Source organism: Hemicordylus capensis, chromosome 5 (assembly GCF_027244095.1).
Source record: "Hemicordylus capensis ecotype Gifberg chromosome 5, rHemCap1.1.pri, whole genome shotgun sequence".
Classification (NCBI taxonomy): Eukaryota; Metazoa; Chordata; class Lepidosauria; order Squamata; family Cordylidae; genus Hemicordylus; species Hemicordylus capensis.
In genome coordinates, this window is record NC_069661.1 from 96339831 (window position 1) to 96366304 (window position 26474).

Sequence of the window (26474 nt, forward strand, 5' to 3'; positions counted from 1 at the left end):
CTGCAGATGAGTGCTGCCTGCCTGGACTAGGCTGGGCTAACTTGTGTATCCCTGAGAGGAGCATTATTTTCCTGACACTGGGTTTGGGGCCAGATGTGCATTTTGCAACATGTCTGGCCTCTCTACAGACATTATGCTGAAGCATTACATCACAAATGCAATGACTGAGATGATATTAAAATGTGGACTATTACTTTGTCTAACAACATAATATTTCCTTTTTTCACCCTGATGAAATTAGGACCAGATCAAATGGTTATATAGGTAGCCACACTAATCCTGACCATACTTGAATCTTCAAAATTTGATCAAACTATCTCTTCCGTGAAAAAATATAGCACTGCTTTGTGCTCACCAATTCCCTGGGAGTAGCGAGTTCCTGAAACAGTCATTACAGGGGCCTTTTTCCATGTGAGGAGAGTCTTACAGTGATCAGCGATATCTGGTTATTTACAAATATAAAAGTTGAGCAGTCAAACACCAGCATCATTCCCCAAAATTAACAATGCCCACCTTCAGCCCCACTGGTATAGCCAGGGCAACGAGGGCCTGGGTTCACCCCAATCTCCGCGGCCCTGCCAGGCACATGCAATGCATGCGTGCCAGTGACCTCATGCACAAGGTGTATGGCAAGAACCCCAGAGTGCCTGCGTGAGTCCTCCGGAGCTCATACCCAGCCATCTTTTGCTGGCTAGGTGCCTCTATTTTCTTTTACCTCCTTCAGTGGAGGGAAAGAAAGCGGGGGGGGGGGCATACACAAGAGTCCTCCACAGAAACCCTGTGGGTGCCAATTCAAGGCCTGAAAGGAAATGTGCTACTGGGGACGTGCTATCGCCCTCCGGATCAAAATGCTGACAGTTACTGGGAGTTGCAGGAGGAAATCAGGGAGGCATCATGGAGAGGCAGGGCAGTAAAAATGGGTGACTTCAATTACCCACACATAGACTGGGTAAATTCACAGTCAGGTAATGACAGAGATGTCAAATTTCTAGATATGCTGAATGACTGTGCCCTAGAACAGTTGATCTTAGAAAACAACCAGGGAGAAGGCGACCTTGGACTTAATCCTGAATGGCACCCAAGACCTGGTGTGTGATGTCAATGTCATCGACCCTTTAGGGAACACTGACCATAGTGCAATCAAATTCAGCATACATGTGGGGAGAGAATCACCAAGGAAATCTAACACAGACATTTTGAATTTCAGAAGAGGAAACTTCTCCAAAAGAAAGCTGAAAGGGAAAATCAGGAGAGTCACTTCGCTCCAGAGTGCATGGAGCTTACTCAAAATGACAATACTAGAAACCCAGTTAGAATGTATAACCAAAAGGAGGGAAAGTACCACTAAGTCCAGGAGGATGCCAGCATGGCTAACAGGTAATGTCAAGGAAGCCATAAAAGGGAAGAAGACTTCCTTCCGAAATTGGAAGGCCTGTCCAAATGAAGAGAACAGAAAGGAACACAAACTCTGGCAAAAGAAATGCAAGGTGACAATAAGGGAGGCGAAAAGAGAATTTGAGGAATATTTAGCTAAAAGCATCAAGGGGAATAATAATAACTTATTTAAATACATTAGAAGCAGGAAATCTGCAAGGGAGGCAGTGGGACCGTTAGACAATGAGGGAGTGAAAGGGATTATTAAGGAGGATATGGAGGTTGCAGAGAAGCTAAATGAGTTCTTTGCGTCCGTCTTCACGGCATAGGATACTGAGCATATACCTTTTCCTGAACCAGGCTTTTTAGGGATGGAGGCTAAAGAACTGAGTCAGATAGAAGTGATAAGAGATGATTGTGGGAGTACCGCAAAAAAACTTCTGCTTCTTATTACAGAATGAAGGTGAAAACCTTTAGGACTGTACCACAGTGGTGTCTGAGTTGGCATCCTGCTCAAGGAGCCCATCTCTGATGTTTTCTCTGCTTCAGTACTTAAGTTCCTCTGTCAAGGGCAAGGAATACAATTGAAAAATATAGGACAGAAATTTTGCCCTCTGTTTCCATAGTACATATAGCAGGATTTAACTAAGTGATGTTCTGGGAGGCTGTCTAGTTTCTTAAAGTACCTTAACAATGTTGGGACAGTTCATATGTAATGTAATATTTGTTACAGTCACAGACCAGAAAAATCACAACACAAACAGGGCAGTTCATATGTTCAGCTCTATGTCACTAAGTGATGAGGTGACACACATGCATGTGTTAAACCACCACCAAATATCAAACCTATAGAAAGACAGACATTACATAACCTCTGACATCAGCTCAATATATGCTTTAAATTCAGCTGTGAGTAAAAGAGTAAAGGAATAATGAAAATTATTACCAAGCAGTGTACATGCTTGAGTTGGTGGCAACTCTCTTGATGATCTCAGTGGGTGGCAGGGTTCATAACAAAGGGGGCACTTCAAGACCCTGGGCTCAAGCCATTCAAGGCCTTATAGGTGATAATCAGCACATTGACTTTTGTCCAGAAACATAATGGCAGCCAGTGCAGTTCTTTTAAGACAGGAGCAATATGATCTCTTTGGGCTGCCCTGAGACCAATCTGGCTGCTGCATTCTTCACCAATTGCAGTTTCTGACTACAAAGTCAACCCAACATAGACCATTGTAGTAGTCAAGCCTGGAGGTTACCAACATACATACTATGTGCTGTTTTAAGGTTGTTTATCTCCAGATGTGGATGTAGTTGGAGTATCAGCCAAAGCTGATAAAAACAACAACCACAAAACACTTTTGACCACTGCCTCGAGCTAAGATACCAAGGAGAGGTTTAGATCCAGAAGTACCCCCAAACTACATATCTGCTCTTTCTAGGAGAGTGTTAACCCCATCCAGGCTGATCTAAACCATCTCTCAAGTTTTGACCCACAACAATTAGTATCTTCATCTTATTTGAATTCATTAAAACCATCTGCAACTGATGAATTCAAAGGAGGGGGCACACACTAGCCCTTTCACAGCCCTAGGTAACTCAGCTAGATGTGAGCCTGTAGATGCAGTACATGCAGAAAAGAACTGCTTCCTTGCTGTTCATATTGCCACAACATAGGCCTTCAAATAGGCTTTGTTTTGGTCTATCATTCAAGTAGAATCTTTCTCCACTTGTGCTCTAGTTGTTGACCTTGCCACTTTAGTTCCCATCATTCTTTCATATACCGTGGGGCCAATTCAGAAGTGGGTCAGAGATTACACTTGGCAGTGATCATGTTTACTGCCCTAATGACTTTGTTGTTCCATGTCTGCACTAGGGCATTAACAGAATCACTGGCATAGCCAACTCTAAAACCTTCCAAGGCTTCTTGGAATCCTATTGGATCCAATAACCTTCTCAGGTAGATCATCCCATGACCCCTGCATAGGAAGACGGTGGTTGTGAGTCCAACCTTAACTAGATGGTGGCCAGTCCATGGTAAACCACAGGAGTTCCCACCCATGGAACACCACTCTGTTCAGAGCAAAAGTCTAAATTGAGCATGTGACTAGCAACATGCATTGGCCCAGTGACCACTTGGGATAGGCCCATAGTTGTCATGCCTGCTATGAAGTCCTGAACTGCTCCTGAGAAATTTCCCACAAAGTAAACATTGAAGTCTTCCATCACTGTCAGTCTGGGAGACTCCAGTGCCAACTCTGTGACTAAGTCCATCAGCTCAGCTTGGTACTCCATTAGGCAGCAAGATTATCAGTACACCAAAAGACCAAGTCTATCCCTGGTCCCTAAACTTAAGTACACACATTTAATATATGGTTATAACTAAGAATATTTATATATCACTTTTCAGCAAATGTACTCAAAGCTATAGGCTAATTACATGACAGAGATCCTGGTAAAGGAGATGTTATTGTAATAGACCACAGCCACACCACCTCCCTGCCCACATCCCCTCATCTGCTCCACAACAGAGTACCCTGGTGGGAGGAGAAGGGTCCATTTGAGGCCATGGCCTCCCCCAGCCAGGCCCCTATGATACTAGGTTGACTCCTTCATCCACAGTCAGTCCATGGGTAATCTCTTCTCTATTTTGGACCAATCTGGCATTACAAATAAACAATGTAAGGCTCTGTAGGAGGTTGGTAGGGCTCCCCCAAGGTCAAAGAGCTGACAGGACAGCTGGAAGGAGAAACAGCTATTAAGTTTCTTATTTCCCTTTCCCTTTAACATTCTGCTGCCCTGCCAACACCAAATCTTCTTCTGTATACCACCATCGCCACAAGTGGCTATACAGTGCCTAGTTTTCTCTTAGGCCTTTCATGCATAAATATAACAGTTAGGGTAAAGGGTAACTTTTAATACAGTTCTATACACTGGATGTCTATGTAAGGGCACAATCCCTTCTGATATGGGCAGGCATCTATAGGTTCTGCAAAGCCCTGCTTCCCCTCCCCCACCTCCCTCAGTGCATGGCAGGCATTCAGGCAGGCACTGTGCTGGGCCATTATGGAAGAATGTGTATGCTTCACACACCCCTATCCATCCCACCCCTTCCACCCAATCAAACTTGAGTTCAGAGTTAAAGGGGAACTGCACACAGACCACCTGTTCCCTGAATGCCCCTGCACACTTGATGGATGGAGGAGAAGGCTCTGTTAATGCCCTCTGGAGATTTCTGAGTATGGGCACTGCAAATATGTGGGGAATGATTTGCCTTTATTCTCTGTTTATATCCATCTTTTCTAAATGCCCAAATGTTGCCATTTTGCACTTCATTTCATTATTTATTTACTTATATTTATATACCACCATTTGTCCCAAGGGTGGTTAACCAAGGGTGGTTAACAACAAGATAAAAACCATTCAATAAAAGCAGAACAGATGCAGCTAGAAATTTTAAAAGAGCAAGGGACAGCTCATTGGTGAAAAGTCTGAACAAAAAGGGCAGCATTAATTATCAATACTGGGCATAGGCAGCCATTTTTAATCACAATTTCCCAAAGCATATTTAGCATGGGCCAGGTCTGACAACCCAACAAGCCACAGTTTGTTGTCAGGAAGGAACATGGCTTGAACCCTTCACCTCCTTCCTTCCCCTCCTCTTCTCAGATTCGGCACAAAGCTGTGACCTTTGAATCTCCATTTGTTAAAATAGCAGCTTTGCAGTTCATCAGAATCCTGAGCTGTTTAGCTCTGGTTTATAAAGCACAGGTGGACACCAGCACCAGGATCTGACAACATATAGTGCTGCTGTTCTAACAAACAAGGATGTTGGCAGGACATGTAATTGGAGGGGGAGGTAAAAGGAAGGGGAAGCAGTGAGAGCTTGGGGGGCACTGAACCAACCAGGCCCACTGCTTGACATGGTTGCAATTTCAGGTTTAACTGGGGTGGTGGAGGAAAGGCATTTGTTGTGGTTACTCTTTTATATACTTTCTAATAGCCAGAGCAGTAATTCCCCCATGTCACTTGTTGGCTTCTTTTTGTTGATATATTGCTATCAATGTACATGGTGCTTTAGAGTTCCATAAGCAAAAAAACAAGCAGACTCCAACAGCCCTGCTATGTGAGTGTCTGTTTTGCATCTTTCTGATGGTTCTCCCCTCTTCAAGAGATAAAATAAACCACTGTTGATAGGAATGCACAGAAATTGACTTGTCCGTGGTCTTCAAGTGAGGCTATGCAAAGAAGAAAAAAGTTGGGCAACAAATAAAGGCCCATCAGATCAGTCTAAAACTTAACATGTCAATCCTTTCCCTAGCACACATGCTAAGGTCCCTATTACCCTGTTCTTCCCTGGAACATTTGATCCTCTTGTTACTATGCCACTTCAACAGGAGCATAGCTATAACTGAACCAAGCTGGGGAGGAACAAATGTCCTTCAGCCCATGAGGGAGGGGAGCCTGCTGGCTGGAAAATAACCCACTCTTTGCTTTTCCTTCCTACTTCCCCGACTGATTAGCAAGCTTCTGGCTCCTTATTAGAGTATGGGATATTATTTGCAAAGGAGCAAGAGAAGTGGTATGCTGAGAGTGTTTCTTTTCCTACCATGTCCACTGAGTTCTTCTGTAGCAATGGCATGAGGGATGGGGGCGGGGAGAAGAATGCAGGGGTCCCAAGGGCCCATCTTCACTTCTTGTCCCAGCCACAGCCCACTTCAATCTTAATTTTAATTAATTGTCAAATTTACATTTTATCTCCCACTCTTCCTCCAAGGAGCCCAGAGTGGTGTACTACATACTTAAGTTTCTCCTTACAAGAACCCTGTGAAGTAGATTAGGCTGAGAGAGAAGTGACTGGCCCAGAGTCACCCAGCAAGTATCATGGCTGAATGGGGATTTGAACTCGGGTCTCCCCGGTCCTAGTCCAGCACTCTAACCACTAAACCACGCTTGCCAAACCCCTACACTTCAGCTCAAGGTTTTGAGAGGCCCCTTCTTTGCCATTGTCATGATTGTCTGATTTGCCCACTCCCTCTGGGCCAAATCCACACCACTGTCCAGAGGAAGAGGGCAAGATGAGTGGAGGCCACACCGCTGCTCCTTCTCTCTGTTCGCACATGTGAGCAGGTGAACAGGCAGTGACAATGATGAGGAAGAGGGTCATTTCAGGTCTGGTTCACATCAGACAAAACCTGCTTCCAAACTTTCTCTGTCTTTCCTGGCATTACTCTGGCTTAGATTTATGAGTGGCCTTGTAGATTCTTGCTTCATATAAACAGATGGAGGAAATGAAAGTTTAAAAGCATTCATTGTCCACTTGTCCTTGTGACATTATTGTTTGCCAAGGGGCCTGGGATGATTAAAGTGAAATGTGTGTCTGACGACTCCTTCAGATCCTCAACATTTTATGTTTTCTGCATTGGAGTCATAGACATTGGCTGTTGTATACAGATGAAAGAAAGCTGATGCAAAAGCACCTAAGCACAAGAGAAGAAATAGCTTGCTACTTAGAAGGCAATGGGACTACCTCGAGAGTGCTGTGATATGGCTCAGAAGATCAAAAGTCACAAATACAGACCAGAGATAAGTCCAGACACAGAAGGGATTCTCACGATGGAGAGAAACTGGGCTAAAGGAGCCCAGTCTGGTTCCTCCCCATCGTGAGAAACACCGGGCTTGTGGGTGAGCCCGGTGGCTCAACGGCAGCTAGCCTGCCTACTAACCCCGCCCCTAAAATGAGGTTTGCAGAGCAAGTGCTCCACTAACCGCATTTTACTGATTGTGTGCCGTGGCGCTGCAGTACCGCAGTGACACACGAGTAGACCCCTGACCAGGAGGCTAGAACAAGCCTCCCGGCCTCGGGAGTCTCCCCAGGATGCTCGCACGGGGAATCCTCGGACTTCTGGGGACCAGGTGGCCCCTGATCCCCACCGCCCCTGCCAGCTCCATGACAGAGCCAGTAGTCGTGTGGGTGGCCAATCCAGCAATCCAGGGCTAGCCTGGGGATCATCTGTGAGGAATGCGGGCTAAGCCCACTCTCCACACAGAACCCAGTAAGGCTCTACAAAGGGGTGTAGCAAGGTTGGAGTGGACCCAGAGACAAGATTTTAAAATGGCCGCCCACTCTCACTGAAGCTCAGCTCATGAAGTAAAGAAATCTTAAATGAGGCTGAATATCAAAAAGCATAGTGTGTATATATATATACACACACACCCCTATGTGCCACAACAGAACATCATCCAAAATTATTTTTTAAAAGGTTTGGGACGATGCAAGTCATTTAATGGTACTAGAGAAAGACATGCTGTTCTGGTAGTTCCAGGTCTTAACACTCACATCAATTTCGGAGGATGAATACAACTGAAGGAAGCCTGGGCGGGTGCGTGGCTGGGGGAGTCAGTCATGTGACATGCCTTTGGGGGCCCCCCGAGGCAGTGGGCCCCCAGACAACTGTCTCCCCTTGCCCTATTATAGTTACTCCCCTGGCTCTATACACGGATCGTGTGTAGAGCCTCACTATGTGGTACATGTGCAAGGGTGTTTATACATGCTTTTGTTTGAATGTGTATGCATTTTTAAAATGAACTTGGATACAGGCTTCTTGAAATGCAGGGTACAGACAGAAAGTATGTTTCATTGCTATAATGGTTAAATTGCTTTTTATGTATATTCATGATTTTATTGTATATGTATACTTAGCTAGTGTTATGTATTGTCTATAAAACTCAGCTATGAATCAGAAATTCCCTGATTTAAATCTTGCTCTGATGTGAACTCACTAGCTGGCCTTGGGCAAAAAACTCCCCTTCAGCCTCAACTACATTTGAAGATAATACTTCTCTAAAAGGGCAGTAGTAAGAATTATATCAAGACAACACATGTGAAGTGCTTTGCACACTCAAAGTGCTATACAGAAGCTAAATATTATAGTCATCTCTCACCAACTGCGTGGGTTCCGTTCCTGGAAACCCTTGTGGTTGGCAAATTTGCGGTTGACAAGGCATTGAAATTAATGGGAAACAGGGTGTTAGGGGAATCACAATTGGGAAAGTACTTACAAATAAAGAAAAAAGGGGGAAAAAATCCCCCTGACCCCTAAAAATGACCCTCTGACCCCCCAGAAATGACCCCCTGATCACGGAAATTCCCACCAAAAATGCCCAAATCTTTTTAAAAATAGCAATAGCAATAGCACTTACATTTATATACCGCTCTATAGCCGAAGCTCTCTAAGCGGTTTACAATGATTTAGCATATTGCCCCCAACATTCTGGGTACTCATTTTACCGACCTTGGAAGGATGGAAGGCTGAGTCAACCATGAGCCCCTGGTCAGGATCGAACTTGTAACCTTCTGGTTACAGGGCGGCAGTTTTACCACTGCGCCACCAGGGGCTCTGGTGGCACCAAACCGCAAATACTTGAGTCACGGTAGGCGACTGTGGTGACAATTTCCCAGTCGTGGATACTCAAATCTATGATTGGGAAACCTGCAATTGACAGACGACTGTAGTGAACTGCTTTGAATGCCCTTTTGTGCAAAAATATGAGTTATACATTTTTAAAATATAATATAGAAAAACATGAATAAATGAGCTACCATCTTCTTTGGGGCCCTTGCCTTTACTTTAGCTGCTTAAAGAAACAACATCCCAACAGCATACTGTTTAGATTTCTCTGCCTAGCCTTTGAGGGAAAGTGTGCTAGATTTAAACCAGACTACCGAGTAAGCATGCTCAGATTTCAGTTTTGTGGCCGATAATCATATCTGTTTGTGAGATACCTGCAAAAAACCAAAACCTAAACAGAAAACCCAGCCTCTCCTCAAGCTCCTTTGTTAATGAAAGTAGCATGTACCATACTTATTCAAAACTGTTTGGCATCTTTGTGCTGAGCTCACACACACCTGATACTCATTCACATACCTGACTGTCTGCTTCCTGATAAATGATATATTCTGGGCTGCCAAGCGGTCTTTAATGTGGTTGACTACTTATGTTTTCCAATCCAGCAAACCTTCAGAAGCAAGCAAAACAGCAAATAGGGTTACCAAGTGACTTGGAAAACTTTAATTCACAGGATTAAGGAACTTTTAAATGTATTCCTAGGCATAAATAAGCCGCTGGCCATCTGTGTAGACAATACTGAGCTGGATGGACTAATGGTCTGACTCAGTATAAGACAGCTGCCTAGTTTCCTATGTGTTCTTTTAAAAACTTTTATTAAGTACATACATACATTACACTTACAATGCAAATAATTCCAAAAACTCAGACCAAATCCCCTAATACTTAGAAAAACAAAATCTAGTATTGAAAGATACCAAAAAGAGGAGCCAATTGTTGGACCTTAGTTTATGCCCATGATGGAGCTTCACACATTTCATTAGGCTTTCTCCAGTACAAAGCTTGGAAATAAGGACAGAATTGTGATATATCTGAAAATCTGGCAAATTAAAACCACCTTTCTTCAAAGGTAATTGCAATTTTTATAAGAAATTCTAGATTGCTTGTTTTCACTCCATAAAAAGGATCTAAATAAAACATCCACTTTTCTAAAATAACAAGGAGGAATATACAAAGGCAGCCCATGTAATAAACATATAAATTTACGTGCAATATAAGGTTTAAGGATATTAATCTTCCCCCAAAACCTAATTTGGAGCTTTCCCAAATAATTAAGATCCATCTCAGTTTGCTTAATGAAGGGATTTAAATTGATAGGAACCATTTGCTTGATTTCTTTAGAAATCAACACTCCCAGGTACTTAAAATGACTATCTGCTCATTGAAAACCCCTCATATTCAATATAGGATCCTTAGTGGATACAACTTGGTAGGGCCACAGATTTCTGATAGTTCACCGTATAACCTGTTAAGCTCCCAGACTTAGTAATTAAGATAGTCAAGGGAGGCAGAGATGTTATAGCATTAGACCCCCAAAAGCAAGGCATCGTCTGCATACAAAGCGAGTTTGATTTCCTCACCACTCATCTAAATACCAAAAATCGTTTGGTCTTACCTAATAGCAATAGCTAGAGGTTGAAGAGATAAATTAAAGAGCAAGGCAGATAGAGGACAGCCTTGTCTAGTACCACAACTAGTTTCCTATGTCTGTGCTTGCTACTGTGGCAATATTATGATGAAGATGCAATAAGTTGATAATATTTGTTATAGCAGGCTTGCAGCCTCCTCCCTGATTTCCTGAGGTCTCCTGGAAGAAACCTAGATAGTTACCCATTGTTTCTGGCCTCTTTCCACTACTGAGAACAGTGCCTGCCCAACCTCTTCAGAAGTGGGTGAAGAGACAATGTCTGTGCCATTTTATCTGCAGCATTCCTTCACTACCTGGGTTCAGAGGTGCATGATTGGACTTTTCCAAACCTGTTACTGTCAGCCAGCCAGCCATGCGGTATGGCCCACTTGAGTTTGATACTCTCTCAGTCTGCGAACTAGGGTTGCCAGGTCCAGATAGTGAAAAAACTCTATATCCAAGTGGAAATAGAGGATTCCTTTCACCAAGAGAGAGAGAGAGAGAGAGAGAGAGAGAGAGAGAGAGAGAGAGAGAGTCCACTTTGCATAAAATGTGCATATATTTATTGGTATTATATATATGCATATTTTGATAAATATAAAAATGGATAATATGAGAATACAGCTGACCACTGTAAAGCTGATGACCACATTTGCTGTATGTCTGATTAGTCTGCTGTCTAGGTGTAGAGTTCTCAAGGCCCCTTTCTCTTAACCATAAATTCATCTCCTAACTATTCTGCAGTTGCCTAGTCTCCAATGGAACGGAGGCAGCATATAATTAACAAGTATCAGGCACTGGGGGCTGTAACCATATTACCTGGCTGGATGAACTTGTCAAACAGACCTTTGTGCAATTTGAATGATGTCTTGATATGTCTCGGGGCTTTGCTACCAGTTCCAGGCACTGGGACACAGCTTGAAGAGCTCTTCCGTGTCTCTGAATACAAATCTCCCAAGCCCTAGTTCTTGCGTTCCTGTGAAGTAGTACAGAACCATAGCCAGATTAACTATTAGGTTAAGTTTAATGGAATGTATTTATTTATATCTTGCTTTTCCTCCAAGAAGCCCAGAGCAATGTACATGATTATGTTTATCCTCCCAACAACCCTGTGAAGTAGATTAGGTCGAGAGATAAACGGCTGGCCGAGGGTCACCCAGTGACTTTCATGGCTGAATGGGGATTTGAATTCAGATGTTCCTGGTCAAACTGGATCCCTTGCTATGCTGAAATTATAGGCAGAGCTGGCCCACGGTTATGTTGCTTCCCCACTTTGTGTCTTATTTTGTGCTGAGCAACATAAAAATAGCACAGTAAATAAGAACAGATCAGATAGTATTTATTTATTTATTTGTTTGTTTGTTTATTGTTGAATTTATATACCGCCTTTCATTAAAAACAATCTCAAGGCGGTTTACAAAAGTTAAAAAACATACCATAAAATGACAATAAAAATATTTAAGCTAAAAATATAAAAACAAACCAAATTTAAAACCTATAAAATACAAGCATAAAAACTATACACAAGTAAAAACACATAGAAGCAGCAATAAAAACAATCATGTAAAAGCCTGGATAAAAAGCCAAGATTTAACAAGCTTTCTAAAAACTGTGATGGAGTCTGAGGAGCGAATGGAAGTCTTTTGGAACTGCACCCAGGGCGCCAGTTACCACTGGGATTATTTTGGTCTTTTTCTGCCACAGCCTTTCAATTTCAATTTGTAGATCTTTGTATTTGGTGATTTTTTCCTATTTTTTTTTTCTTCGATTCTGCTATCCCCTGGTATTGCTATGTCGATTATTTTGACTTGTTTTTCTTTCTTCTCAACTACAGTGATATCTGGTGTATTGTGTGGCAGATGTTTGTCTGTTTGTAGTTGATGTCCCATAATATTTTTACATCTTCATTTTCTGCAACTTTTTCAATTTTATGGTCCCACCAATCTTTGGCTACAGGTAGCTTGTATTTTTTGCAGATGTTCCAGTGTATCATCCTGGATACCTTGTCATGCCTTTGTTTGTAGTCAGTCTGTGCGATCTTTTTACAACAGCTGATTAGGTGGTCCACGGTTTCATCTGCTTCTTTACAAAGGCGGCACTTGCTGTTTGTTGTTGATTTTTCAACTTTTGCTCTTATTGCATTTGTTCTTAGTGCCTGTTCTTGTGCAGCCAGTATTAAACCCTCTGTTTCTTTCTTCAAGTTGCCATTCTTCTTCTTCTTCTTCTTCTTCTTCTTCTTCTTCTTATTATTATTATTATTATTATTAATATCGCCCACCCAAGGAGTCCTCCTGAGCTGCCTCTGTGAGCCTCCTCCAATAGTGCTGGCAGGGATTTTCTCTCCGACATTTGCAGAGCTGAGGAAGGTGATTCAGGAATTCTGCCCCCCCCCCGCCCCCGCACCCGCCAGCAGTTGCCTAGTTTGCATCTATGTGACTAGGTCAGTCTTGATTATCGGTGAGGAGAGCTGATCTTGTGGTAGAAAGCATGACTTGTCCCCTTAGCTAAGCAGGGTCTGCCCTGGTTGCAAATGAATGGGAGACTAGAAGTGTGAGCACTGTAAGATATTCCCCTTCAGGGATGGAGCTGCTCTGGGAAGAGCAGAAGGTTTCAGGTTCCCTCCCTGGCTTCTCTGAGATAGGACTGAGAGAGATTCCTGCCTGCAACCTTTGAGAAGCCGCTGCCAGTCTATGAAGACAATACTGAGCTAGATAGACCAATAGTCTGACTCATTATATGGCAGCTTCCTATGTTCCTATGAGAGAACCTCTGTGAGCTCAGACTCTTTCTTATACTCAAGGATGTTTGTGCTCTGTACTAAAAGTAATGAATTTCTGTACTTTCTTACTTACATAAAATATTTATACTCCACCCCTCCACTACACTACAGCTCGGGATGGCTCACAAAATCAGTAAAAACAGATGTGATATAAACACAATACAAAACTAATGGAATCAATATGAATTAACTAAAAACAAGTATTGGTTAAAACCAGATTTAAAATTACACATTAAAAATTTAAAACCCACCAGATATACAATGCAGATAAAATATTAAAATACCTCCCTAAAGAGACGGGTCTTTAGCTGTTTCTTAAAGACGGTGAGGAAGGAAGCCATGACAGTTTTGTATCCGAAACGTTTTGCACATCCCTACATGTAGGACAACCAGACTTTGAAGTGAGTACCCACAAAATAACTGGCCATGAAAACAGGTCCTATTTCACCTTTAGAGATTGCACCCTGTGCAAAGAAGACTTTCTGCAGCTCTTCACTGCTTATGGATTTCCATAATTCTTAATTCAGTCTCCCACTGATTTTCTTAACACTGGAATAAGAGTGTGTGAGGGGGGATCTGATTATGAGTGACTTTGTGTCCAGGGGCCCAGCTCAAAAAGCCCTTCTTCAACATCACTGGGTTACCTGAATAGTTACCTGAACTTTCTAGATGCTGTCATCAGCTCTGCATTGAAAATACTTTTAAAATTTACATCTTATCAGTGGTTTCAGAAAGGAAATTGTCTGCCTTGATGTTTTTTTAGAGAGCATGCACTTGATGTCAAACAGTGAACATAAAATGATGTTGTTTGTATGACTCAAACGTGGAGGATGAATCAAGCTCTCTGTGTTCATTAATAGTATTTGTATTTTCAGACAAATTCTCAGCTTGACTGAAGTTGCTATGCAGAAAAACACTACCTAGAAAAAATGGTCACCCTTTGCAGAGCATGGCCACAATCTTTTGTTATGCTGCCTCAACTACCGCAATTCTCCAAGTGGTGGGAGGTTCCAGAGGTGTGTAGTACACCTTGGAATCTAGTTTCCTGTGGAAAGAGAGTCACCGCAGACTTATGGTGTCTTCATAATATTTGGTACATTTACACACACATACAGGTTGATGAAGTGGTAATAAATGAACATTTCTAAAAGTCAATAGGAGAGAGCAGAATTCCCAGAGAGCAGAAGCCCTGCAGTCTGAGATGTCTCAGCTGCCTTGCTAGTTTGTGCATCTTCTGGGCTCTTAAAATTGTTTCTTAGTCTCCTCCCTCTGCTAGAAACTGCCTGCAGTTTCTTTCACTGCTTCATGCATCTTCAGGGGAGGGGAAGAAGAAGTCAGCTTACACGTCCTTATGCTCCTCTGCCATGAGGTGGGAGACACATGACTGTCTGGGGCAGCCCTTCCCTGAAGTGAGGTGGATGCCTCAGGCAGCAGATCACTGAGGTACTAGCAAGATGAGAAGAAGAAGCTCCTCTGCCCCCAGTGGTTTGTTTGTTTGTTTTTTAATGATGGAGAAGGGGATTACACAAGTGGGGCGGGGTGGGGAGGGGAATTCAGGCGCACAGACTAGGCCTTGAGCTGCCATGGCACATGACACTTGCAACGTTCCTAATGACTGCTGTCTCTCAAAGTATCATCCATCCATGAGCCATCAAGCACTCACAAAAGAACTGCTACACAGCTCACTACTTCCAGCTCAGCATCTGAATGCACTTAAGCCCACTGAAGAGGGAAAGTTATGTTGTTGCTCCCACTGTCATTCACCCCCTACTGTGATCCTGCCTCTTAATTAAAAATGGTGGGGGCAGCCTTTCCCCTCCCCAGAGAGTAGCCTTGGGGGTGGGTGGGGCAGGCGTTGTGACTAACGGTCCTTGCATGGATTCTGTTTGCCACTGCTATAATGTGTGCACAAAGACAGCTCTCATTTACATACTGCTGTTGTGCTGTTGTACTTTACGGCAGGACTTCCCAACCTTGGTTCCCCAGATGTTGTTGGACTACAACTCCCATCAACCCCATTCGCAATGGCCTTTGGAACTTCATCTATTAGGGTTGCCAACACTGTGTTAGCAGAAAACAGGACAGGGACTCTGAGGGGGCGGGGGCATGGCCACCTAGGGGCAGGGCTTGTTTTGTTTTGTTTTGAAACAAAATGGCGGCAAGAGCTCTCCCGCTTCCCAAACTATGAAAGAAATGGCTGCTCTCTGGGGCAGGGACCAGGGCTGGCTGGGGCGGGCAGCGCGCTGGTGAGTGGCGACAGGCGTGCTGCTGCTAAATGAAAGCCTAGAGAGAACTCGCTGCTGCGGCTAATGGCTACTCACTGACTGTGACTGCAGGAGGAGAGGGGGAGGAGAGAGGGGAGGAGGGAGGGCAAAAGGCTCCCTAACTCAGCCCTGCCTTCCTCCAAATGAGGCAGATGGGCCGATTTAAGGCTTCTGCGCACATGCGCAGGAGGAGAGCTGGTCTTGTTGTAGCAAGCATGACTTGTCCCCTTAGCTAAGCAGAGTCCACCCTGTTTACACATGAATAGGAGACTAGATGTGTGAGCACTGCAAGATATGCCCCTCAGGGGATGGAGCCACTCTGGGAAGAGCATCTAGGTTCCAAGTTCCCTCCCTGGCTTCTCCAAGATAGGGCTGAGAGAGATTCCTGCCTGCAACCTTGGAGAAGCTCCTGCCAGTCTGGGTAGACAATACTGAGCTAGATGGACCAATGGTTTGACTCAGTATATGGCAGCTTCCCATGTCCCTATGTTCCTAACTACAGATTGGTGTGAGACTCACAGTCACCTGGGCTCCTGTTCCCGCATGGCTTGCTTGCTTGCTTAATTAATTAATTAGGTTTATATACCGCCGTTCCAAAATGGCTCAAGGCGGTTTACAGCACAATAAAAACAATTAAAACAAGTTAAAATCAAACTATAAGAACAGAATAAAACCAATTAAACAATTCAAACCGCGAAAAAACCCTGGAAATCAGGGCAGCAATTTAAAACAATTTAAAAGTTTGTCAATCATTTAAAAACCCTGGAAGGCCAGGCCAAACAGATAGGTCTCCTGAAGGACAGTAATGATCTCAAATTACGAATTTCTGCCGGGAGCGCATTCCACAGCCCAGGAGCAGCTACAGAGAAGGCCTGACTCTGTGTCGCCACCAGACGAACCGGTGGCAACTGGAGACGGACCTCCTCAGATGACCTTAACGTGCAGTGGGGATCATGTAGAAGAAGGCGCTCTCTTAGATAACTTGGACCTAAGCCGTTCAGGGATTTGAAGGTAATAACCAGCAGCACTTTGTATATTTTCCAGAAACATATCGGCAGCCAGTGTAACTGTTTCAAAACAGGAATAATATGGTCTCTCCGGGTTGCCCCAGAGACCAATCTAGCTGCCGCATTCTGACTTAACTGAAGTTTCCAGACTATGTAAAAAGGCAGCCCCACGTAGAGCGCATTGCAGTAGTCGAGCCGGGAGGTTACCAGCTGATGCACCACTGTTTTGAGGTCATCCTCTTCAAGGAATGGGCACAGCTGTCGAATCATCCAAAGCTGATAGAAAGCATTCCAGGCCATGGCCTCCACCTGAGATACTAGGGTGAGGCCTGGGTCCAGCTGTACTCCCAAGCTGCACACCTGCTCCTTCTGGGGGAGTGCAACCCCATCCAGCACAGGAAAATCTAACTCACCCCTCAGATTCTGCGCCCCCACAATGAGCACCTCCATCTTGCTTGGATTCAGCTTCAATTTGTTCTCCCTCATCCAGCTCATTACTGCCTGTAGGCAGGCACTTAGAGAATGAGTGCCATTTCCTGAAGATGAAAAGGAGAAGTAGATTTGGGTGTCATCAGCATACTGATAACACCCAGCAGCAAATACCATGGTTGGTATCGAACGCCGTCAAGAGATCCAGAAGAAACAGCAGAGTCACACTCCCTCTGTCAATTCCCTGGTAAAGGTCATCCATCAGGCCAACCAAGGCTGTCTCAACCCCATAGTCAGCTCTAAAGTCAGTTTGAAAATGGGTCTAGATAATTATTTTCCTCCAAGACTGCCTGGAGCTGGTCGGCCACCACCCTCTCAATCATCTTGCCCAACCAAGGGAGATTGGAGATTGGCCTGTAACTGTCAATTGTTAAGGGATCCAGAAAAGGCTTCTTTAGGAGTGGTCTAACCAATGCCTCCTTCAAACAAGGGGGCACCCTACCCTCCCTCAGCAATGCATTTATGATATTAGCTAGGCCATCTCCAACAATCTGCCTGCTAGATAGAAGCAGCCAAATCGGGCAAGGATCCAGAGAACAGATGGTAGGCTGCACTGCCCCAAGCAGCTTGTCCACATTCTCAGGAGTCACAGATTGAAACCGATCCAATCTAATACTGCAAAAGGGATCTCTGGACACCTCCTCCATAGACCCTGCAAAAATGGTGGCGTCCAAGTGGGCCCGAATACAGGAGATCTTGTTCGCAAAAAAACCCAATAAAAGCATCACAGCAGAATGACCCCGGGGACTGAATCTGAGGTAAAAGGAGCAGAAATCAAACTCCTCACAACTCGGGATAGCTCTGCTGAGAGCGAACCTGCAGTCGCAATGTGGACAGACCAAAAACTCTTTTTTGCCACACGTACCGTGACTGCATAAGTCTTCAAATGGGTCACATGCTGTATCCTGTCAGATTCGAACAGAGTTCTCCTCCACTTGCGCTCTAGTTGCCTACCCAACCGCTTCAGCCCCCGCAGCTCCTCAGTATACCAAGGGGCCATTTTTAAGCAGGTCAGAAGGGATGCTTAGGAACAATCATATCTACTACCCTGATGAGTTCCATGTTCCAGATTCCCACCAGGGCATTGACAGAATCACTGACCACACCAATGTCAAAATCCTCCAAGTCCTTTTGAAATCCCACTGGGTCCAGCGGCCTTTTTGGATGGACCATCCTAATAGGTCCACCACACCTGCAGGGGTGAATTGCAGCTGAGAGACCAACCTTAACGAGGTAGTGGTCCATCCATGACAATGGGGAAACCACTGGATCCCTCACCATGGAACACCATCCGAACAAAAGACCAAATCGAGTGTGGCTGGCAACATGATTTGGTTCAGAAACTAATTGGGATAGGCCCATAGTTGTCATGGCTGCTATGAACTCCTGAGCCACACCAGACAAGCCAGCTCCAAAGTCCTCCAGCACTAAAAGTCTAGGAGACTCCAACACCAACTCCACGACCAGCTCTGTCAGCTCAGTTAGGAAGTTGGTTGGGCAGCGGGGTGGATGGTACACCAACAGAATCCCCAATCTATCCCTAGTTCCCAGCCACAAAAATATGCACTCAATATAAGTCAGCTGTCTTAAAGCTCGAGGACAAAGGCCTGGCCTGTGTACACCCTGTTTCATCTGCAAATGAGTGTCCCACGGGAGAAGCTGTAGAGATTAACGCTCTCTCAGCCAAGGACCTGCCTACTAAAGTAAAATTCAGTGCTAGTCAGTAATTTTTTGTGTATTTTCTTTTAAATTCCTGTGTGCCTTTCTTTACTTCCAGTTTCACCCTACTTTCCCCCAGTTCCTTATTCTGTATGCCTTGTTCGTTAATAAAGTTCATATACTTAGAAGTGGCTTCAGTCTGATTTAGGTTCTGGAGGGTTACTTGCAAAACTCTTCCCCATGTGCCTCGTAAGGCCATTTGCTACTGTTGAGTTTTTTTCAGAATAATATCTTGTCGTCTAGAGCTGGGTTGTGTAGTCTCTGGCTGTACAGTGCCTGTAGGTCCCAAGTCAGACATTTCTAGGTTGCTGAACTCGTGTCCAAGCCTGGTCAATGGGTTTAGGTCAGTTTTCAGCTGGTGGAAGCCTACCTTGAAGGAGCGGCGTGCTCCTAGATTTGGGATAAGAACAATCTCTCTACTGAGGGTAGATCCCAGGAAAGCATAGAGTCACCCTCGTTTTGCCAAGTGTGTGTGTGCTTAAAATAAGTCACAGTATTGCTGCAAATATTTACCATCAGAAGCTACTCTGTTCTGCTTTCTTTTGGGCCCCATTTTGTGCCACACAGAATGGCCACAGGTCACCCCTGTTTAAAAATAGGGGGAGTAATACTGTGTCATTTATACCCCAGCCCTCCCCATGAATATGAAGAAAGGCTGCTTTCAAGAAGGATAATGCTGCTTTATCTTTTCTTGCCTATCAGGGTTGTCTTCTGTGGCCAGCCAGTAAATGACTCAAAGCAGACAATTGTCCGTTCCTTTTAAGAGATATGGACGGTGCTGAATCCGTTATCTAATTCAGTAGCATAACGGCAAGTGGTTTGCCATGGTAACTTATACCAAGAGGTTCTGATCTGTCTGTGGTTCAAAGAAGAAAAACCCTTTGACATTTAAAGAAAAGGGGGGAAAATACAACATGAAACTGAGGGGATTTTTGTCATGGCTGCCATACAGTCAGCTTAGCTACAGTTTGAAACTTTATAATGAGGACATGATGAGAAGTAGCGGAGTCAATCAGTGGTCAACTTGCAGTGTCGACCCTGAAAACATCCAAATATTTGCAAGGGTGCTGCTAAATAAGGTGTTTTCCTGCTTCAAGTAGTGCCACTTACAGAGGCGTATCTAGGGAAAATAGCATCTAGGGCAAGCACTGAAATTGCGCCCCCCTATCCAAACTTCCGTCTCTGGGCGGTTTACAATAACACAAAACAGACCAGAATTATTATTTTTTAAACCTTAGAACAATTTAAAAACAACAACTAGTCTTTAAGGACTTATTAAAAGTTGTCAGAGATGGGAAGGAGGAAAGAAGCTAAAATAAATAAATTTCACACGGCAGCTTTAACCCCACAAAAAAAAAAAAAAAAAGAAGTATGTGTTACAGGGCCAGTGTGTCCATATTTTTAAATATATTTAATGTAAGTGGGCCTTTTGATGAAAGATACTGGGAAAGACTGGTCGAGAGACCTAGAATTGACTCTCATTACCCAAACCCCCGGGAGCCTCACTTGGAGTCTGAATCCTCTTTTACCCCCAGCAAGTGTTTTGCCCTCTCTGTAAAACAGGGTTCTCAAACTTGGGTTCCCAGAAGTTGGACTACAACTCCCATAATTCCCAGATGCAATGGTCAAATGCCAAAACTTAATGATGCCTCTCCAGGCAGGGGTAGAAGTAAGACCAGTAGAACTGGTTTTCTAGCTGCAGAGTTTTCCTTTGGGAGGAAAATGTATTTATTTGCAAATGGGAACCTATTTATAAATAGCCTCCCATAAAACTTATCACAAGGCAGTTTACAGAATGAAAGCAGGACAGTAAAATGCACCAAAATCAAATTAAAACAACCAATTTTATTACTTATAAAATGCTGCAGAAGACGCAGCAGATGACCAGAGAATTTAGTTATAGTTAATTAGTTAGGAAGTCCATAATACAAGAGGTCTGAAACATGGGTCTCCAGATGTTGCTAGACTATAACTCCCATCATCTCCAGCCTCAATGGACTGGGACCAGGGACTCAGATCTGAACCCCTCCTTTAAAACATTAAGAGAGCACACTCACACACACAGTCGCAACAGAAATGACACGTGGTTCAATGCAATCCTCTTTTTTTCTTCCCTTGGTTATGCAAGCTGAGTTAAATTGAGCAATAAACAGAAACTCCAAAGTCCTGGAGGCTCAAAGCTCCATCTTGAGAGCCTCATTCTCCACATTTACCCAACCCCGATCCCAAGACCGCCGCCAGTTCCAAAGGGAAAGCTTGTGAAAGGCACCCCACACACCTCCCCAAAACAAAAGTTGTAACAAGCCAGTGTGCTGCCATTCCTAACTCTCCCTCCGCAACCCCAGACCAGCTACTTTGCAAAAGTAGAAGATCTAGTCCAGAGCCCCCAAATAGCGGGATCCCAACCATTCCCTACAGAGGTTTAAATCCCATTTAGCTACAGGGGACTTACTCCCAAGTAGGTGTCCTTAGGAGGAGTGGCACTGCAGAAGGATGACCCCTCCCAGCTTTATTATTGGAAATAAACTATGGGGTCTGGAGAAGGAGCCGAGCTCCATCCTGCCTGATGTACAGCTCGAGAGCGGGTAGGAGGGCTGGATCGGGGCAAAGGGGAGAGCGGCAGCCGCTGCGAGAAGCCAGCAAAGCCTCTCTGCCTCTCTCTGCTGAGTGTCATCATTGCCAAGTTCAGCATGCCAGGCCCTCCTTCTCCGCGCCCCTCGCCCGAGCGGCCATTTCCCCCTAGGTCTCGCCTTTGCTGAGCTGGCTGCCAAGAGAGAGAGGTGTGGGGAGGGGGAAGAGATTGCCAGCCTTCCCTCTCCACCCCCCACCTTCCCAGATCTTATGAATTCCTCCCATCCCCAATTCCATGTGTAAAAAGCCCAATAGCAAAAGAGGTACCCAGGAAGTGGCACTCCGCAGCCTGGAAGCACCACTTGCTCCTCTTGTTGCCGGTGGACCCCCCCCTCAAGCATTACACACCCTGCCTCTGAAACAGCGCAAGCACTTTGCACCAACCGCACAGGAGGTGGGGTCTTGAACCATCATAGGGGGACCCCTTCTGTTTTCCCAATCAGGAGGCTATTAGGAAGGGCGCATCTCTGGCTAACCCAGCAGTGCGACAGCCCCCTCCCCTCCTCCACCACAGAGATCTCCGCTCTTTCCTCGTGTTTTGCCCCTGACAGAACTCCCACTTCTGGCGCCTGACCCACTCTCCCTCCACCCCCCTCCCGCCTGCCATGAAACCCCATAAACCTCTCCTGCCCGCCACAGCCCAAGAGGCAACCAGGAAGATTAGAAAGTGGCAAAAACCATAATCCAGACAAAACTGACGAGGGTGGAGACGCGTGTTGATGCCAAAGGAAGGTGGGGGGAGGGTGGTGAAAAAAAGTCCCAAGTTTTTTAAAAAAACTCGCTCTCTCTTTATGGAGGATAAAAGGGGTCAAAATAGTGCGCTCTTCGCTGGCTTTAGCGTTCATTCATCTGGCCACCACCATCTTCCTGAGTATCTTGGAGGGCTCCTTTCTAGTGCTGTGCTGCTACTCGGTGCCAAAATTGAGAGCACACGCGTGTGACGCCCGCGCTGGGGAAAGTCAAACCAGCAGCAGACCTCGTGCATTATTAGGCAGTCAATCAGGGCCGGTGCTCCCTCCGCCTCTGCGACTGCCGGCCAATGGGAGCTCGGCAGCGAAACGCATGCACGCACACAGCGTTCCTTTCACAACTGAACTAAGGGCTGCATTTGGCCATAGCTCCGCAGCGCGGGGCGCCTGGCCCACCCCTGAGGGTGGTGATTGTGAGCAGCAGTGCAGGATGCCCAGAGGTGGCAAGCAGTGTCTGCCTGCCCATGGCGGCAGCGGTCGGTGGAACACGCCTGGCAGTAGTGGTGGCAGGCGCCGCACACCGAAGCAGTCAATGGCACTGGTGTGGGTGGCGCCCCCCTTCTGTGCCACCCAGGGCACATGCCCTGGCTGCCCCACCCTGGATCCGCCTCTGGCTGCCTAGAAGGAGAAGAAAGCACCCTCGATAAAATGTAATCAGATAGGAAAATATCTGCAGACAAAATCCTGTGAAGATGTTAGACAGTGACCACAGGGGGGGATGTGGCTGTAGTTCAGTGGTAGAGCATCTGCTCTGCTTACTGAAGGTCCCAGGTTCACTGCCTGGCATCTCTGAGTAGGGCTGGGAGAGACTCCTGCCTGAAACCATGGGTGGAACATCCTTTGGACAAGATGGGACAAATATCCCCCGGCCCGAAGTGTCAGGGGGCCCACGAGGCTGCCGCCGCGTGCTGCTGGGCTCCACGGTGTCCCCCCCCCCCCCCGTGCTTCCTCCTCCCAGCCCTTCACCGCTGCTCTGCCCCCTCGCCTGCCCGCTATGCAGGAGCCGTCGGAGGAATGGATGCCTGGCCTTGATCTGCTGCTGCCCCCAAACAGAGGATGGTGGCCCCATGCCTGGCTCCGATCCGTGCCATTGAGCCAGTGCTGCTGCAGCCACCCTCCTAAAAGACTCGCTGAATGGTGAGTTCAAGAGACAGGGAGGGGAAGGCTTGGCGGGTATTGCATCTGACATCAGAAAGGGGGGAGTGGCTTGGGGCTCTGGGGCACGTGCACACTTCACGCAGTGGATGGAGGCCCCCTGGCTAAACTTTGTCCTTCGGCTGCTGGGAACCTTGCAACGCCCCTGCCTGAAACCTTGGAGAGCCGCTGCCAGTCAGTGCAGACAGTATTGAGCTAGATGGACCAATGGGTCTGTATATGGCAGCAGCTTCCTATATTCCTGTGTACCATGGTAGCTATGCATGGATCTTTGGGTCAAACTTGATGTGACTTCAGTCTTGTCATTGGCTTTGGTGTGCTTGCTTTTATTGCTATAAACAGCACACACAGGGATGCAATCCAAATTGGGACCACAGTGGTGGGCAAGATTAGAGGAACTTTAACCTTTATCCCTGCCAAGTTCTGCCATGTCTTTATGCCAGAACCATCAGATTCCTTCAGGTTTTCCCACCTGATCTATGGAGTTGTGTCCTGGCTCTGTCTGCCCCACACTGCCCAAAGTCTGTTTGAAATCGAAAGCTGGCAGTCCTAGGGATGGAAATGTGGGTGTCAGTCCATGTGAAGGATGCTTCAACCTTGTATGAACCTGGTGTGGAGGTTGAATCCGGGGCACCCCGAGGTCCCTGAGGCAAGGTGCCCGAACACTGGTCTGCCCCCAACCTACCCCTGTATGCTTTGAAAGTGTCACAGTGCGTGGGGAGGAAGTAAGGTTGCCAGCAGTTGTCTCTTCTCTCCTCATGCTGCCTTTCAAGGAGTGTAAGGAGAGAGCTTGCAAGGGTCAGATTGATCCTGAAGAATTCCAGTGGAGATGGGGGGACATGTTGTTGCCCTCCTGGTGCCCTAATAATCCACTGCCTGAGATAACTACCTCCCCTCCCCTCATGGAAGGGCCACCTCTTGGTGGAATGGACAGCCTGGAACGGGTGTGGCTAAAGATCTGCTTTTCACCAGGGCAATTTACAAAGCTTGCAAGACTTATCTGGCCTGCAGAATACAGGCAAGGATTGGAGGAGGAGGAAGCAATAATAAAAGACTGAAGGCAGAGGGTGACAGGCAACCCGGAGGCTAGGGGTGTGCACAAAACCAGCTGGCCCAGTTCAGTTAGAGTACGGACTGGCCTTGAACCGGACCAGGGCGGTTTGGTTTTGCCCCCTTTAACCCCCCACCCCCAGTTTGGTTTGGCTGGGGGTGGTGGTTCATGAATATCTATCTGTCTATCTATCTAGTACTTAACCCTCCGGGGGGCTTCTCCAAGGCTGCGGGAGGGTCCATGGAGGTTCCCCCTCCCCTCACTGGCCTCCGTTATGCTTTAAATTGCCCAGTTTGGGCGGTCTTTGGCCCTTTTCTGGGTCTTTCTGCCATCACAGTGGCCACGCAGAGGCCCACTGCACATCGGTGGTGGCCTCTAAAATGGCTGCCACAGAGGGGATAAGTAAAAACAAAATTTTAAAAATTGCAACCCCCCCTGAATGGCGGGGGGTGGGGTCCGATGTCGAGCCAAACCGGGGGTGTGTGTGTCTGTGTTTGGTCCAACACTGAGCCGGCAAACCGAACTGGTTCAACTTTGAACCTGTTCGCACATCCTTTCCAGACTGAAGCCGGAGGTTACACAGCCAGAGGCTGTGTAATTTTGAGTTGGGAGGAACTATAGCTCAGTACCAGAGCACCTGCTTTGCATGCAGAAAATCCCAGATTCAATCCCTGACATGTTCTTTAATAAATAAATAAATTATAGTCTTTATAGCTGTGAAGGAAAGGTTTGCTTGGGAGTGTGAGAGCAATGCCTGCTGAAATCTCAGAAGCTGCAGAAGAAGTTGAATAAGGGCTTCAGTGATTGAAGACTGGACTTTAATGTTGTTGAGGACTTCAGTGCCTCTCCAGTGTCTAGCAAAACCAGAATACATTGTGCAAAATGGCAAAATATTTATTTTATGTCGGGGTTTTACTGCCCCTTATTATCCAAATTAGTATTGTGGCCAAAAAAGTGAATTTAATTTAAAAAGCAAAAAACAAACAAAAAAACAAAACAAAACAAAAAAACAACCAAAAAACCCCAAACCAAAAAGCTCCAACATTTTATGTTTTACAGCTTTTGTTTCACACAAAGCTATGTCATGTGCAAAACATAATTTACTTCCTTCCCACTTACTTTAATACCCCAGTTGCTTTATTTTTTAATGCATACAATAACTATGTTAGACAGTGAACATCCATTATTTCATTCATTTTTGTTTGAGATGTCACTGAAGTAAATATCCTTTGGCTTGTAATACAAACGTTGGCAACTCAACTATAGATTAAAATTCCGTAGTTCTTTTCTGGCTCAGATTTTAATTTGAGCCACAGGAAAGTCCATTTCCATCCTTGCTCCTTTGCATCCACCCATGAGCCTCTAAATCCTTGTCCCTTTTCCCACCCTCCGGCTTACCTAGCTGCTCTCCGCCCTCCGGCTTACCTCTGGTAGAGAGTGAGTGAGGCCTTTCTCCCTCTGCCCAGTACTTGAAACATTGCTACAGAGGTGATTTCCCCAAGGCCACTGTAGGCAGCAGCAGCCCTGGGAAACTAACATTTCCCAGTATTACTTGGGCTTAGATGCTGCTTAGCACTGTTCCCACTCTCCTTTTCCTCTACTACTACCACTACAGCAGCAGCAACAAGGTAAGCAGGTAGGAGAGAGGTCTTTTTGAAAGTTCCTAAGTACATGAGGGTGGAGGGGTTTGAACTGAAGGCTTACACAGGGGTAATGGAGAAAGAATCAGATCACAACTAGTGAGACGAGTTTCAATTGGACTTGAATGGGATTGGATAAACTGATCTATTTTCCTTTGGGGGGATAGTTGTAATGTTTTAATCTTTTTATTTGTTATTTCTATTGTTTGGTTGTAAACCGCCCAGAGACTTGCGTTTTGGGCGGTCTACAAATATCTTATTTGTTTGATTTATATACCGCCCTGAAAAAATGGCTTAGGGCAGTTCACATGTTAAACAAACATACAAATAATTTGGGTTATTTTGAGCCAGTTTGAGACAAACTGAGATGAGAGTTGCCCATCACTAAGTTTGTTTATTTATTTATTTATTTGTTCGATTTCTATACCACCCCTCCAAAAATGGCTCAGGGTGGTTTACACAGAGAAATAACAAATAAATAAGATTGATCCCTGTCCCCAAAGGGCTCACAATCTAAAAGGAAACATAAGATAGAGTAAGACACCAGCAACAGTCACTGAAGGTACTGTGCTGGGGTGGATAG

The 26474-nt window shown here is 45.5% G+C and overlaps 1 long non-coding RNA gene across 1 annotated transcript in view; it reads right to left on the reverse strand.

Moving 5' to 3' along the window:
* Positions 1-9299: 9299 nt before the first annotated feature.
* The window catches only part of LOC128327822 (uncharacterized), a 37826-nt gene continuing 20651 nt past the window's right edge, over positions 9300-26474 (reverse strand). Inside the window, exons 2-3 of the long non-coding RNA XR_008308807.1 lie at positions 11227-11383; positions 9300-9390 (exon numbers count right to left, since the gene is read on the reverse strand). This is a non-coding gene — a long non-coding RNA (uncharacterized LOC128327822). The remainder of the gene's footprint in view (positions 9391-11226; positions 11384-26474) is intronic.